Source organism: Drosophila miranda (genome assembly GCF_003369915.1).
Source record: "Drosophila miranda strain MSH22 chromosome Y unlocalized genomic scaffold, D.miranda_PacBio2.1 Contig_Y1_pilon, whole genome shotgun sequence".
In the NCBI taxonomy this organism is placed as follows: domain Eukaryota; kingdom Metazoa; phylum Arthropoda; class Insecta; order Diptera; family Drosophilidae; genus Drosophila; species Drosophila miranda.
In genome coordinates this window covers 41,105,244-41,118,906 of record NW_022881603.1, presented here as the reverse complement: position 1 = coordinate 41,118,906, position 13,663 = coordinate 41,105,244, and the positions used below count along the sequence as shown (strand labels likewise).

The following is a 13,663-nucleotide window of genomic DNA, read 5'->3' as shown; positions in this document are numbered from 1 at the left end:
GAGCTAGGTTCCATGGGTATTTGATGGAAACCTTTTGCTAAATCGATTGTCGTAAAATACTGACATTTACCTAGTTTGTCTAGGATTTCATCCATTCGTGGAGTTGGGAATTTGTCCTTAACTGTTATTTCATTTAGACTTCTATAGTCTACTACCATTCGATATTTTTGCTTTCCTGAAGCATCTGTCTTCTTCGGAACCATAGATATGGGCGAGCAGTAAGGAGAATTCGACTTTCGAATTATTCCCTGCCTGATCATATCTTTGATTTGCTGGTTTACCTCCTGATCATGTATCTGGGCATATTTGTATGGTCGTCTGTAGACCGGGTCTTCATGTTGAGTTTTGATCTCGTGCTTGATTGTACTTGTGAAAGTCAAATTGTCACCTTCTCTGTACTGCACATCCTTAAACTCATATAAGACCTTCTTTAACTCTTCACTCTCTTCGTCGCTTAAGTGTTCCAATCTTAATTGATTACATTCCCTTAATTCACTGTCTAGAGCGGAAGCGAAGTATTGATCTCCCTCTGGAGATGGGTCAAGGCACTTAGGTGCGATCTTTTCTTCTTTTGTAGAGGGATCAGTGCACTTCTGTGCGGTCTTGCCGGCTTCAATAGCTTCTCCACTCTGAATGATTGGGTACGACCTAGCTCCTAGTGTTACAGTGTCATTTCTGTAATCGATGACGGCTTTACTTGCCATCAAGTATTCTCTTCCTAATAAAATATCATAATTTTCGGAAAAGTTATGTATGTAGAACTTTTGTTCGGACGGACATGTTTTGTTCGCATTCCTCATTATACTCTTAGTTAAACGGACAGGTCCATTGATGGTATGGACCGTAAGGTTATCGTCTTTTATCTCGTATAATTTTCTTTCATGATGTTGATCGATGATCCCGAGTCAGCGATACACCTTAATATTCTTTTATTAATGGTAATGTTTATATAGGGTCCTCCTCGGTTTCTTCCGAGGCGGCTTGATGAAAATTTACGTCCATCTTCGTTTGGCCACTCTGGCTCTCCCTCCCTCTTTTAGTAGGTTGGTTGGGTCCACTCCCACTAGCTTGGTTTTGAGATATTTGCTGATTGAATGGATTCTGAGCCCTACCTTGATTCAAGGAATTTTTGAACTCATTGTATAATCCAGGATTTTGGGAATTTTGATTTTGATTTGTTCGATTAGTCCGACCTGTTCCAGATGAACTCTGAGTTTGATTGTGATAGTTAGTAGTATTATAATTTGGATAATAGTTTCCAACATTCTTTCGATTTGATTGAGACGATTTCGATTGATCTTTATTTGTACCTGAATCTGTTGTACTAGCTTCGTACAATCCTTCTTCTTGTGCTGCCTTCTTAAGATTAGACAATGTGGTAATATCTTTTCTTGCTAAGGTCATGAACATTCTGTCAGGAAGTTTTCGAGTAATGACATCTTTAATTGTGTTGTTCAAAGCGTTTTTATAAATGACATTATTTTCTGGTATGTTTTCTAAGTTTAGTTTATTGTTTATTAATAATGCTTTTATCTCTAATTCTTCTATAAACTTACGAAGACTGCCGTTGAATCTGGTGGTGTATAGTTGTCGTAAGAGTTCTTCATATGGTGTGTGATTTTTGAACTCGTTGATCAGCGCCGTCTTCAGTTCGAGCCACGTGTTGGGTTGTATCATTTGCGATATGCGTTGTGCCTCTCCTGACAGTTGGATCTCGGTCGCTCCAAATAGGATCCTTTGTTGGCGAAGATCTTCAGTTAGATATATAACGCATACATATTCGATTCGTTTGATAAATGAGCTTAGCTGTCCAGATGAACCGTCATAGGCAGGTATTTGTCTGATCGACAGCAGTGCCTGGTTCAAGTGGATTTCGCTCAATGATAGTGGTGGTAACGCCATGTTGCTGGTGTTAATTGGGTTTTGTTTTGTTTTCAGTAGTTTTTAACTTTATTTTGGTTCACTTGTAAGTTTTTTGATTTTGTATTTAGTGTTTCACTGTTCTTGGTGGATCACTATCTCCGCTTACTTCAGTTCACTTAATTTTAGTTTAGCAAATCGTATGTGCTCGTAACACATAGGTTCTTTGGCGGATTTCACAATTTTATTAACGATTCTGGGATTACGTGATCACAGTAATTAGAAATTACACAAGCTGACCATTACCGAAATATAGGAGTTAATTTTAAACGAAATCCTACCGGCTGCGCCAGTTAAATATCAGCAACTCGAAATTTAGTTTTTAAAAAAAGATTTTATTTTTAGTACTTAATTTCTTTATGTCACAAGATTGGTTGAATTCCCCGACTTAACTTTACGTCTGCTTGTCTCAAACGGAACTGATCTCTCTGCTGCTGGCTAGTTTCCATGAGCCCTTCTCTTGGAACTCCCGACTCTGGCTTCGAGCGTTGTTTTCCTCGGCTGCATCTTCGTGTCGGTGGCGTACGTGCCTGGATCGATATTTGGGGATGCGTCGGCTTTGATGAAAGTCATCCACTGCTGGCGATCGGTGTTGCATTACATGACGGAGCTAGGAATGTGATACTCCTTGGTTTTATGTCTAGCTTTGATTGGTCCTCATGAGTGGCGTGATTCTAAAGAATCGATTTCTCGAGAGTGGCGTGATTCTAATGTTGATGAAACAATGTGGTCTATTGTTTATATTATGGGGGGCCCTAGCTTGGAGTATGGAAAGAAACAGTTATTGATTCTTGAGTGGGGTCCTGTTACTTGTGTGGATGGGGTGGATGAATTGTACATAAACATAATGTGTATGGGATGTGGGGAATTATGGATATGTCACTATATATATATTTAGCCAACGAACAGTTCTGGCATCTACGCCATACCTCGTGATCTGAGTTTCAATTATGACCGAGAAACAGGAGAATTACCCAGGAAAGCAGTGTAGAGAAAAATACATATCGGGTATGTCCGTGATTAATTAGGAAAGTGTTCGTGGTAATATATATATATAAGTATTTTTGTTATAGGATGGCGGCCCGTATCCACGGTACTGCTCGGGCGATCATCGGTTGCATAGGAGTGCATATACGGTGTGGTCTACGAGAGTTGTGTGGTAGATCGAAAAGACAAGTAGCAAACCCGCAGGAAACACCGATCAGCGAGACCTGCAGCTTGGCGTTGTCTGTCGAAAGCCTCAACAGCCGTGTGGATGCACGACGAAAACCAAGAGGCGCCTCCGGACCCTTTTTCTTTCCTCCGGCGTCATTGACGCCACCCGTTTAGCGAGCCTTCAGTGAAAGTGTAGTCCGCAGACCGACGGCGAATCGGATCGGCACCATGAAGCCGAGCTAAGGAGCTAATGTACCCCATCGTCAACTGACGATGCGGGTCAGCGCCACCCAATAATGAACTCGAATTGATTGCATTATTGTTGGATTCTTCCGGAGGCGCAATCCTGCTCAGCCTGGCTGACATGTCTCTCGACCACGTCAATAGAGGATCGTAGTTACTCGTCGATGTGACACACGCCCCTTTTTCCTCTAGATTTCATATGCCAGGCCAAAACTATTCTATTTCGCCACACAATGTATGTAGTAGTTTAAGTTGCTTGATGGCAACGAGTAACATTTATTTGATAAGTATGTTGGACTTAAAATTATAACAGCTCCAAGTTTTACAAGTGTGTTTGTGAATAATTATATGCGTGTACGTCTGATGCGTGGCTGAACTGACAACTGACTATCTCTCTCTCTTGCTATCGGCTCTCTCAGAGCCGCTTACTGCTCTATCCCGACGACACGACGAAAACACGACCGCTTCGTGTCTCTCTCTTTCCTCCGTTTCCTACATTCGGCTGCCCGGACGGACCATTCGCCTCGGATGGGTCTAGCCAAGGTTTCATATATTCTGAAACTGTAGAGGTCTTATAGGGACCCTCAGTATCCCCAATCTTCTCGACTTCGTACCTTCCATGATTCTTTACCCTAACCACCTTATACGGCCCTAGATACTTTCCTTTTAGCTTTAATCCAGTACCATACTGAGTACGCTTGATAGCTACTAGCTCATTAACCTCATACTGTCTATCTAGTTTCCTTTTTAAGTCAAAACTCTTCTTGTTTTCCTGCTGTAACCGTGCAATGTTTTCAACTACTTCCTCTCTAATTTTTTCGCGGTCCTTGTTCAACTCTTCGATAAGTGATTCTTCCAATATTTCTTTTATTTTTGGATCCATTCCTATACGCATGTCTAGCCCAGTCAATATCTTGAAAGGTGTTACCTTGGTACTTCGCGGCTCAACACTGTTGATCATTTGCTGTACTTTTCCTAGATGCTTATACCAACTACCGGAATTACCCTGACACAATTTCGACAACATAGGCACCACTATCTTGTGCATCCTTTCGACTTGACCATTCCCACGTGGAACGCCTGTGGCAATCATTAAATGCTGTATTTTCTCTCTCTCACAATATTCACGAAACAAATTGGACATAAACGCTGCACCCCTATCCGTCACTATTCTGTTCGGATTACCAAAACTAGTCCCCTGAATTTCCAAACACTTAACGACCTCTTCAACACCTGTACTACGTGTAGAATATAACCAAACAAACTTAGAAAATCCATCAACGAAAACCAGTATATAATTGTACTGTTTTTTAGTCATTTCCATTGGTCCAACGTGATCAATGTGATACGTTTGTAACGGCCTATCACCCTTGTCTATTGGTTGCAAATAACCCTCACGTTTTCCTGTCTTTTCATTGACAATGATACACTCGACACAACTATTTATTACGCGCCATACTTTGTCTTTTAACTTCGGAATATAATACGACTTTTCAATGATATCTTGTGTCTTTTTAACTGAAAAATGTCCTTGCTTATGTGCTATTGATATAATCTCATTTTCCAACTGAGCTGGTACTACGATGAGCTCCTTATCCGGATCCTTAAACAAAATCTGATTCTGAATATAATAATCCTCATATTCCTTGTCCTCCACAATACTTTTAACAGACTTAACCCAATCGTCGGTTAGCTGAGCTTCTTTCAAACGATGAGCTATACTTTCGGTCACCATAAAACAAGATACACGACTCAACGCGTCAACGTGCCTCATCTTCGTTCCTGATCGATGTTCTATAACATAATTAAAATCTTGTAGGTACATGGCCCAACGTGCTACTCTCAAAGGAACGTCTTTCTTTTTGATCGTCATTGTAAATGCATTACAATCTGTGACAATTTTGAACTTTATACCCAAAACGTATACACGCCATTTCGCTAAAGCTTCGATAATTGCCAGAACCTCAAGGTCATAAGCAGGATATTTCTCTTCACATGGCTTAGTCCTACGGCTCATATATTGAACTGGATGGAATTGGCTGTCTTCCAAACTCTTTTGCAGTAACACGGCTCCATACCCCCATTTTGATGCATCAGTATGGATTTCTGTCTCCAACTTCGGGTTGTACATTTCTAAAACAGGTCTACTAATCAATGCTACCTTTAGTTGTTCAAACGCAACCTGATGTATCTCCTTAAATTCAAATTTAACATCCTTCCGCAGCAGATCTGTCAATGGTTTTGCAATAACAGCATAACCCTCAATAAACTTTCGGAAATAAGAAGTCAATCCTATGAAACGCTGCACTGTTTTTTTATCAACTGGCACTGGGAACTTTTCGACTGCCCTCGTCTTCTCATCACTTGGTCCTATCGTATTCTTTTCTATTATATACCCCAGAAAATTAACCTTTTGTCGTAACAGCTGACACTTTCTCCAATTTATACGTAGCCCATTCATTTCCGCTATCTTCAGTACTTTTCTCAACTTTAACAAACCCTCTTCTATATCTTGACTACAAATAATAACGTCATCCATATAGACTGCTGCTTCATTATTCTTTACCAAATCTCTCAACACAGCCATTATAAATCTGGTAAACACCGCTGGAGAATTTGAAATTCCAAATGGTACATATAAGAATTCGAACTGACCATTCTGAGTCACAAAAGACGTATATTTTTGAGACTCGACTTCTACAGGCACATGGAAAAAACCATTCGTTAAATCCAACGTGGTGAAATACTTTGCACCCTGCAGTTTCTCCAACACTGTATCCATATGTGACATTGGAAAGTTATCGCGAACTATTTTCTCATTCAGCTTTCGGTAATCACAGCATAGTCTCTTGCTACCGTTCTTTTTCGGTACCAACACTACTGGTGATGCATACTCCGATGTACTTGGCTTTATAATCTTCTGAGCCAGCAACTCTTCCACTTGCTTGTCCACGATTTCCTGTTCACACAACGGTAATCGTCTCGGATGCTGGAAAACTGGTATCTCATCCACTAACACAATTTTCATTTTTATCGGCGCATCTACATTTCTCTGAGGTTGGTACTTTCCTACCATACCCCTAACCTCTCTAGCATGTACTTCACTGAGATGACCAACATCAATTGAAAACTCCTTCTCAACTTCGTCAATACTTGACATGCAAATGCCTTTATATTCATTAAACAATTCCACGCATGAGGACGATGCTACCTGATCAAGTTTCTTATCTTTATCCTCGCCACAAACTCTACGAACAAATCTTGTTCCTGTCTTAGAAACTTGCATGTCCACATGATCCAGAATAGTCCTTCCTAAAATGGCTTCAAAACCAATATCCTCGTCTGGAATGACATGAAATTCTACCTCCATTCCAATCTCATCGATTTTCACTGGTATCGAAAAGCTACCAAAAGTTACAACTTGACTATCTCCAATACCTGTTAAACATTTCTTCTGGCCGATCAGTTCAAGATTTCCAAATTTCAAAAATACCCTCCTGCGAATTAAACACAAATCTGCTCCAGTATCAATCAAACCTTGGAATACCAAATTCGCGTACTTAATATCCTTTAATTCCAAACCTGATGGAGTGAAAATACCTGACGGCTTATTGACGACTTCCTTATCTCGAATAATGTTCGTATTCGATCTCTTTTCTTGTCTGGTTTCGACCTTGACATTACAGCTTGCAGCACGGTGTCCTGGTTGGCCACATTTGAAACAACAAAGACTCCAAATTTGACGCACACACACCACCACATCCAGATCTCGCTTGCCTGTCGATGTCGCTGTTGCCGTCCTCTCTTTGTTGCCTTGCCTTGCTCTCGCTGTTCGCCGTTAACTCGTTGTCGCTTCCCGAATCGTCGCTGCTTCTGCTGTTACAAAATGAACTGCTGCTTGTCTTTTCTTGTAGTTGTAGTCTCCGTCCGACGCAGTGCAACACAACAACAATCAATGTTCTTTGATTCTTGCTGTTTGCTGCCGTCGTTTTGTCGCTTCTGCTTCCTTTGGAACGAACGCACTCAGATTGTCGTCTCTGTGCCGCTTGTCTCCTTGTAGCTCTAGCCTCTCAGACGCAATGCACAACAACAACAACGAAGGTTTTGATTCTTGCTGTGTTTGCTGCCGTCTGCCGTCGTTTTGTCGCTTCTGCTCTCTTTGGAACGAACGCGCTCAGATTGTCGTCTCTGTGCCGCTTGTCTCCTTGTAGCTCTAGCCTCTCAGACGCAATGCACAACAACAACAACGAAGGTTTTGATTCTTGCTGTGTTTGCTGCCGTCTTCCGTCGTTTTTTCGCTTCTGCTCTCTTTGGAACGAACGCGCTCAGATTGTCGTCTCTGTGCCGCTTGTCTCCTTGTAGCTCTAGCCTCTCAGACGCAATGCACAACAACAACAACGAAGGTTTTGATTCTTGCTGTGTTTGCTGCCGTCTGCCGTAGTTTTGTCGCTTCTGCTCTCTTTGGAACGAACGCGCTCAGATTGTCGTCTCTGTGCCGCTTGTCTCCTTGTAGCTCTAGCCTCGTGTTCGCCAAAATTTCCAAATACACGCACAAATCTCACTTGCAAATGTTGTTGTCTTGGGCTTATTTTCGGACGAGCCCCCAATTTGTAGTAGTTTAAGTTGCTTGATGGCAACGAGTAACATTTATTTGATAAGTATGTTGGACTTAAAATTATAACAGCTCCAAGTTTTACAAGTATGTTTGTGAATAATTATATGCGTGTACGTCTGATGCGTGGCTGAACTGACAACTGACTATCTCTCTCTCTTGCTATCGGCTCTCTCAGAGCCGATTACTGCTCTATCCCGACGACACGACGAAAACACGACCGCTTCGTGTCTCTCTCTTTCCTTCGTTTCCTACATGTATACAGTTTTGTATTTTGTAACCCAGCCAACATAATGGTTTTGGAAACTAATGGGTATGAGAGCAACATTTATTTTTCTTGAGATTACAAAGCAGTACACTCCAGTACGCTCACGTGCATTTACTCGTATTAAATATCTTTTCTTTTCCTTAGAAGTATGCACCAACGTCATCATTGAGCTCAACGATCACGGATGGAATAAGCGGTACTAGCCTACCAAAAGCGCTGTGAGTTTGTAAATAAGAACAAGTACATATATGTATGCACTGAGCTGAGAAGTAATCTGCGTGTTACACATAATTCTCTATTGATATCACCTTTATAATTCCGTAGCCATAATACCTCTCACCCCCTTAGAATCTGTTAGCCATATATGTATGATGGTCATCCTTATATCTTTATTTTTTTAATATTTCTTCTCCATTCTTTACTAATATATTAAGCTATCGAGACACAACAAAAATGAATTTAATTATAAGTTAAGAAACTTCCCGACCCAAGAATTTAATTATATGATTAGGGATTTATTGAAATATACATATAATGATATTGATTTTGAAGTACAACCATTATATGTTCTAAATGCAGGAGTCCGTCCTCAGAAAGGCATGATCGAAGTGGTGGGTTGAAAACTGTTTAACGTTATTCAAGGGTCTATACGGTCAGGTTACCTGTATAGCATAGGTTGGGAGGGTAGAGAAGATAGAGATACTCACTAACAGCGGAGTTTCTCATCATTTGAGTAGAGTAATTAATATGTATGCCCACACTTTCCACCACCAACTTGTTAGTCCAATAACCAATTCCTTGCTCCGGTTAAACCTGGATTCTGTTGTTAGTTTTATGTTTGTTTCTTTTATTTTATTTTTATTTTTTTTAAATGTGCACCTAAAACATTATGCGAGTGTGTTTCAGTATGTGATAGGAGAGAGTAGAACGAACCCCGACAATCCGGCGAGCTTAGTCAGAGCATAGCTAGAGGTGCACACTCTCTTAGCCATACTAGTATGGCTAAACGACGCTATCCCACATCTGCACGCTACAACTTGTTTGAAAAAGTGTAAAGCCACGAGTGTGTTGCTAATTTTGAAAAATACTAGATATTACAGGATCCAGAGAGACTTCCTACTTATTGCATAAGCTTGCTTATGCATAAATATTAACCCTGAATTGGCACACAAAATCTCTTAATGAAACATTATAAAAAATGTATTTCCCCATAATTTTCAGTGTCAAGATTGATATTTATTCGTTTGTTATTATTTATCCCCTCTCCATATACATATTCATATGTATAAATATACACAACGCAAATAAAAGTGAGAGAAAATATTTGTTTCTGTTGTATCACATTTTTCTATGTATGCAAGCAATTGTTGAAAATTTCCAATCTCTTTAAAAAATAAAAAAAACCAACATTTTGCTTGAGTTTTACAAAATTTTTTTTTTGTTTTTTATACCCGATACTCAAAACGAGTATTGGGGTATATTAGATTTATGGTAAAAGTGGATGTGTGTAACGTCCAGAAGGAATCGTTTCCGACCCCATAAAGTATATAAATTCTTGATCATCATCAATAGCCGAGTCGATTGAGCCCTGTCTGTCTGTCTGTCTGTCTGTCTGTCCGTCTGTCCGTCTGTCCGTCCGTCCGTCCGTCCGTCTGTCCGTCCCCTTCAGCGCCTAGTGCTCAATGACTATAAAAGCTAGAGCAACGATGTTTTGGATCCAGACTTCTGTGATATGTCACTGCTACAAAATTATTTCAAAACTTCGCTCCGCCCACTTCCGCCCCACAAAGGACGAAAATCTGTGGCATCCACATTTTTAAAGATACGATAAAACCAAAAACGCAGAGGATGACTATATGTTCTAGAGTGTAAAATCTCAACCAGATCGTATAATTATTATAGCCAGAATCAAGAAAACAATTTCATTCTTTCTCGCTCTGTCTCTCTCTAACACACAGGTTTCATGGTCTGTTTTGCCAATTGCAAAATATGAGCTTAAGGATCTCAGAACCTATAAGAGCCAGAGCAACCAAATTTGGTATTCACACTCCTGTGATATCGGACCTTGACCGTTTTGTTTCCGCCCGCGTAAATGACGAAAATCTGACGAAAATCATCCACAAATCTCACAGACTATTAAGGCTAGAGTAACCAAATTTGGTATCCGCACTTCTGTTAGATCTCACTATAAAACGTATATCTCAAAATTTCGACCCATCTGTTGCATCCACAATATTGCAGATTCGAGAAAACTAAAAACGCAGAATCATAGAGAATGACCATATCTATCCGGTTGCTGAATCTGGATCAGATCGGATCATTTTTATAGCCAAAAGCAAGAAATCAATTTGCAATGGCTACGCAGCGCCCGACGTCACGCTCAGACTGATTTTCTGTCTCTCTCGCACGCTCTCTTTGTCGTGTCGTTTAATATTAGCGGCGTCTGCCGCAGGAGAGCCATACTGACTTAGTATCGGGTATAAATGTAGAGTTGCGGTCTCCCCAGCAACTCACAACGTTCCCCCTCGTTTTTTTTGGATTTATTGGAATTATTAATGTTTCTATATAGGATATAAAAGTATAAAGAAAGTATTAGAGAGCGCTGCAATTAGCCAAAACTAATTAGGCAAATATTTAATTTAAGAACATAACGAATTCGGGGCAGCCCGAAGTCCAAAATACTCTCACTAAGTCAAACATGTAAAAAAGAGAGGCAGGATTATAAATCTAACTAATCGTGGCGTAAATACTGGAATATTCCGTCGAATAATCGTAACAAATGATTGAATTTCACTTCTTAATCCTTGGGGGGCTCCAAACGTCCCTACAAAGTGTTTATACTCTCTGCCAACCGTATGACATATGTATAATGTATTTGATTTATTTCTCTTTTAAATAAATGAAGAAATCATGAGATACAGCAGCTGAGGACGTGGAATATGCTGAAATCCGTCTGGCCTTTCTCAGTTTTGGCATTCTCTCATAATTGTTGCACCTGAAATATATTTATTTGAAACACACACATACATATACATTAGGTAGAAGGTATAGCTATGCTTATATAGATAGAATTATTTCGCGCCTCCGCCAGGTGAGACTCTGTTTTTTTGGGGGAAATTCCTGCCCGAATATATATATTCATTATATGTGCATATATACTGAATCTTCATGACCGTTTGACCTCGACACGCTTCAGTGGAATTTTTTTGGCTGTTTATGTTGGGTTTATAACGACGATACGATATGATGATATACCCGAACATACCTACATATATACGAGTCATTTATAGAACGGATTGTTGCGAACATTTGGTGCTCATTGGGGTTGGGGCAAAATCAAAAGCAAAGACAAAAACAACAGCAAGAGTACGATCGGAGAGCTCAAGGTTATTGAATGGTGGAATTAGAATCGAAATCAAAGTGGAAGTGCAAGTGCAAAAGGAAGTGTGGGATTTTTCATTACTTTATTTTATATAGATTAACTTAGGCGTACGAGTATACTTAATTTAAAGGCTGTAAAGGTTCTATAAGCCTTTGCGTTGCTTTTGTGTTGTTTTGTGTGAGTGATTTTTGTTTTGTTTTTGTTGCTGGTGAGGAATATTTTTGTGTTGATGTTTCATATAAATATATATATGTATATATTGTGTTTTTGTGGTGTGTGTTTATATAAAACTAGCATACATATGGATATATCGTGTAGAAAAACCAAAGACAGATGGGGGCATCTATCGTACGTCCATCATCCATCGTCCGTCCGCACAAAATAACCGTTTACTTGCCGAGCAGAATTTTGCGGCCAGCGCCAAGGTTCTGGCCGGCCTGGGTGGCACCCTTGTTGGAGCCAGCCTGGAGACCGACAATGGTCTGGCCGGCCTTCAGCTGCTTCGGTGAAGTCGCGCTTGCACTCATCGGTGGGCTTGGGGCCCAGGAAGGGACCCTTGAAGTCGTCGTGCTTGTAGGTCTACAATGAGATTAAGTCGCGGTTAATTGTATCCACAAAGCAGGAGCAGAGAGTAGGGTTTGCTGGTCAGGGAGTGAAACTTACAGCACGGCCCAGGGCGAAGATGGTGTTGGTGACATTGGCAATGTCCTTCTTCTCGTAGAGATCAACTGTCTGGAAGACATCGATGTCGGGCACACCGTACTCCTTGAGAGCCTTCTGGAAGTTGTTGATGTTCTCCATGAACTTGAACTGGCCGCCCGAGGAGTTGACCTTGGGCACGGCATTGGGGGACAGGATGTTGATCAGCTTGCACAGCACCTGGCCGTCCTTGAGCACATCCTCGTAGGCCTGGCCGGCGGGGAACTTCTCACCAATGATGGACTCCACCCACTCCTGAGCCTCCTTGTCCATCTCGGGATTGCGCTTGCCGGAAATCTATGGGGATCGAGCGAGGATCAAACGAAAACAAACAAAACTTTAGCAATAGCAACATAGGATTTTCTTAATTTTGTTGCACTTTGTATCGTTTTTCTTTTCAGTTCTTTTTATACCCGATACTCAAAATGAGTATTGGAGTATATTAGATTTGTGGTAAAAGTGGATGTGTGTAACGTCCAGAAGGAATCGTTTCCGACCCCATAAAGTATATATATTCTTGATGAGCATCAATAGCCGAGTCGATTGAGCCATGTCTGTCTGTCCGTCTGTCCGTCCGTCCGTCTGACTCTGGCCAAGGAACTTGACGAAGAACTTGACTTGGTTGTTTCACACGAAACAGTACGCCAGGTTATTCTACGCCATAAATACTCTTCCAGAGTGGCACGAAAAAAACCGCTGCTTTCGTCGGTCAATGTGGAAAAGCGCTTCACTTTCGCTGTTAACATGATCAGTAAGCCGGCAGAGTATTGGGATGACGTCATATTTTGCGACGAAACAAAAATGATGCTATATTACAATGATGGTCCACCCAGAGTATGGCGCAAGCCGTTAACAGCTTTAGATAACCGAAACATCATTCCGACTGTAAAGTTTGGAAAACTTTCGGTTATGATTTGGGGGTGCATCTCTAGCCGAGGAGTGGGAAATATTGAATTTATTGAGAACACAATGGATGCCAAACAGTACCTCAAAATTTTAAAAACAAATTTAAAAAGCAGTGCGGAGAAATTTGGTCTCATTACGGACAATAGGGCCAAATTTAAGTTTTATCAAGACAATGATCCCAAACATAAAGAGTCCAATGTGAGAGCTTGGCTGCTTTACAACTGTGGAAAAGTTATTGATACACCACCCCAGAGTCCCGATCTTACCCCCATTGAAAATTTGTGTTCCTATTTGAAGAAGAAAGTGGGAAAAAGACAGCCCAAAAACCGCAATCAGCTCAAAGAATTCATATTGGAAGAGTGGCAAAAGTTTCCCTTTGAGAATGACCTACAAAAATTGATAAATTCGATGAAAAAACGGCTCCAGCATGTAGTCAATGCTAAGGGTGGACATACCAAATACTAAAATAAGTTAAATA

At 40.7% G+C, this 13,663-nt stretch overlaps 1 pseudogene; it reads right to left on the bottom strand.

The window, feature by feature from the left end:
• Nucleotides 1-11,848: 11,848 nt before the first annotated feature.
• On the bottom strand, nt 11,849-12,592 carry LOC117192027 (annotated as a pseudogene).
• Between the last annotated feature and the right edge of the window lie 1,071 nt (nt 12,593-13,663).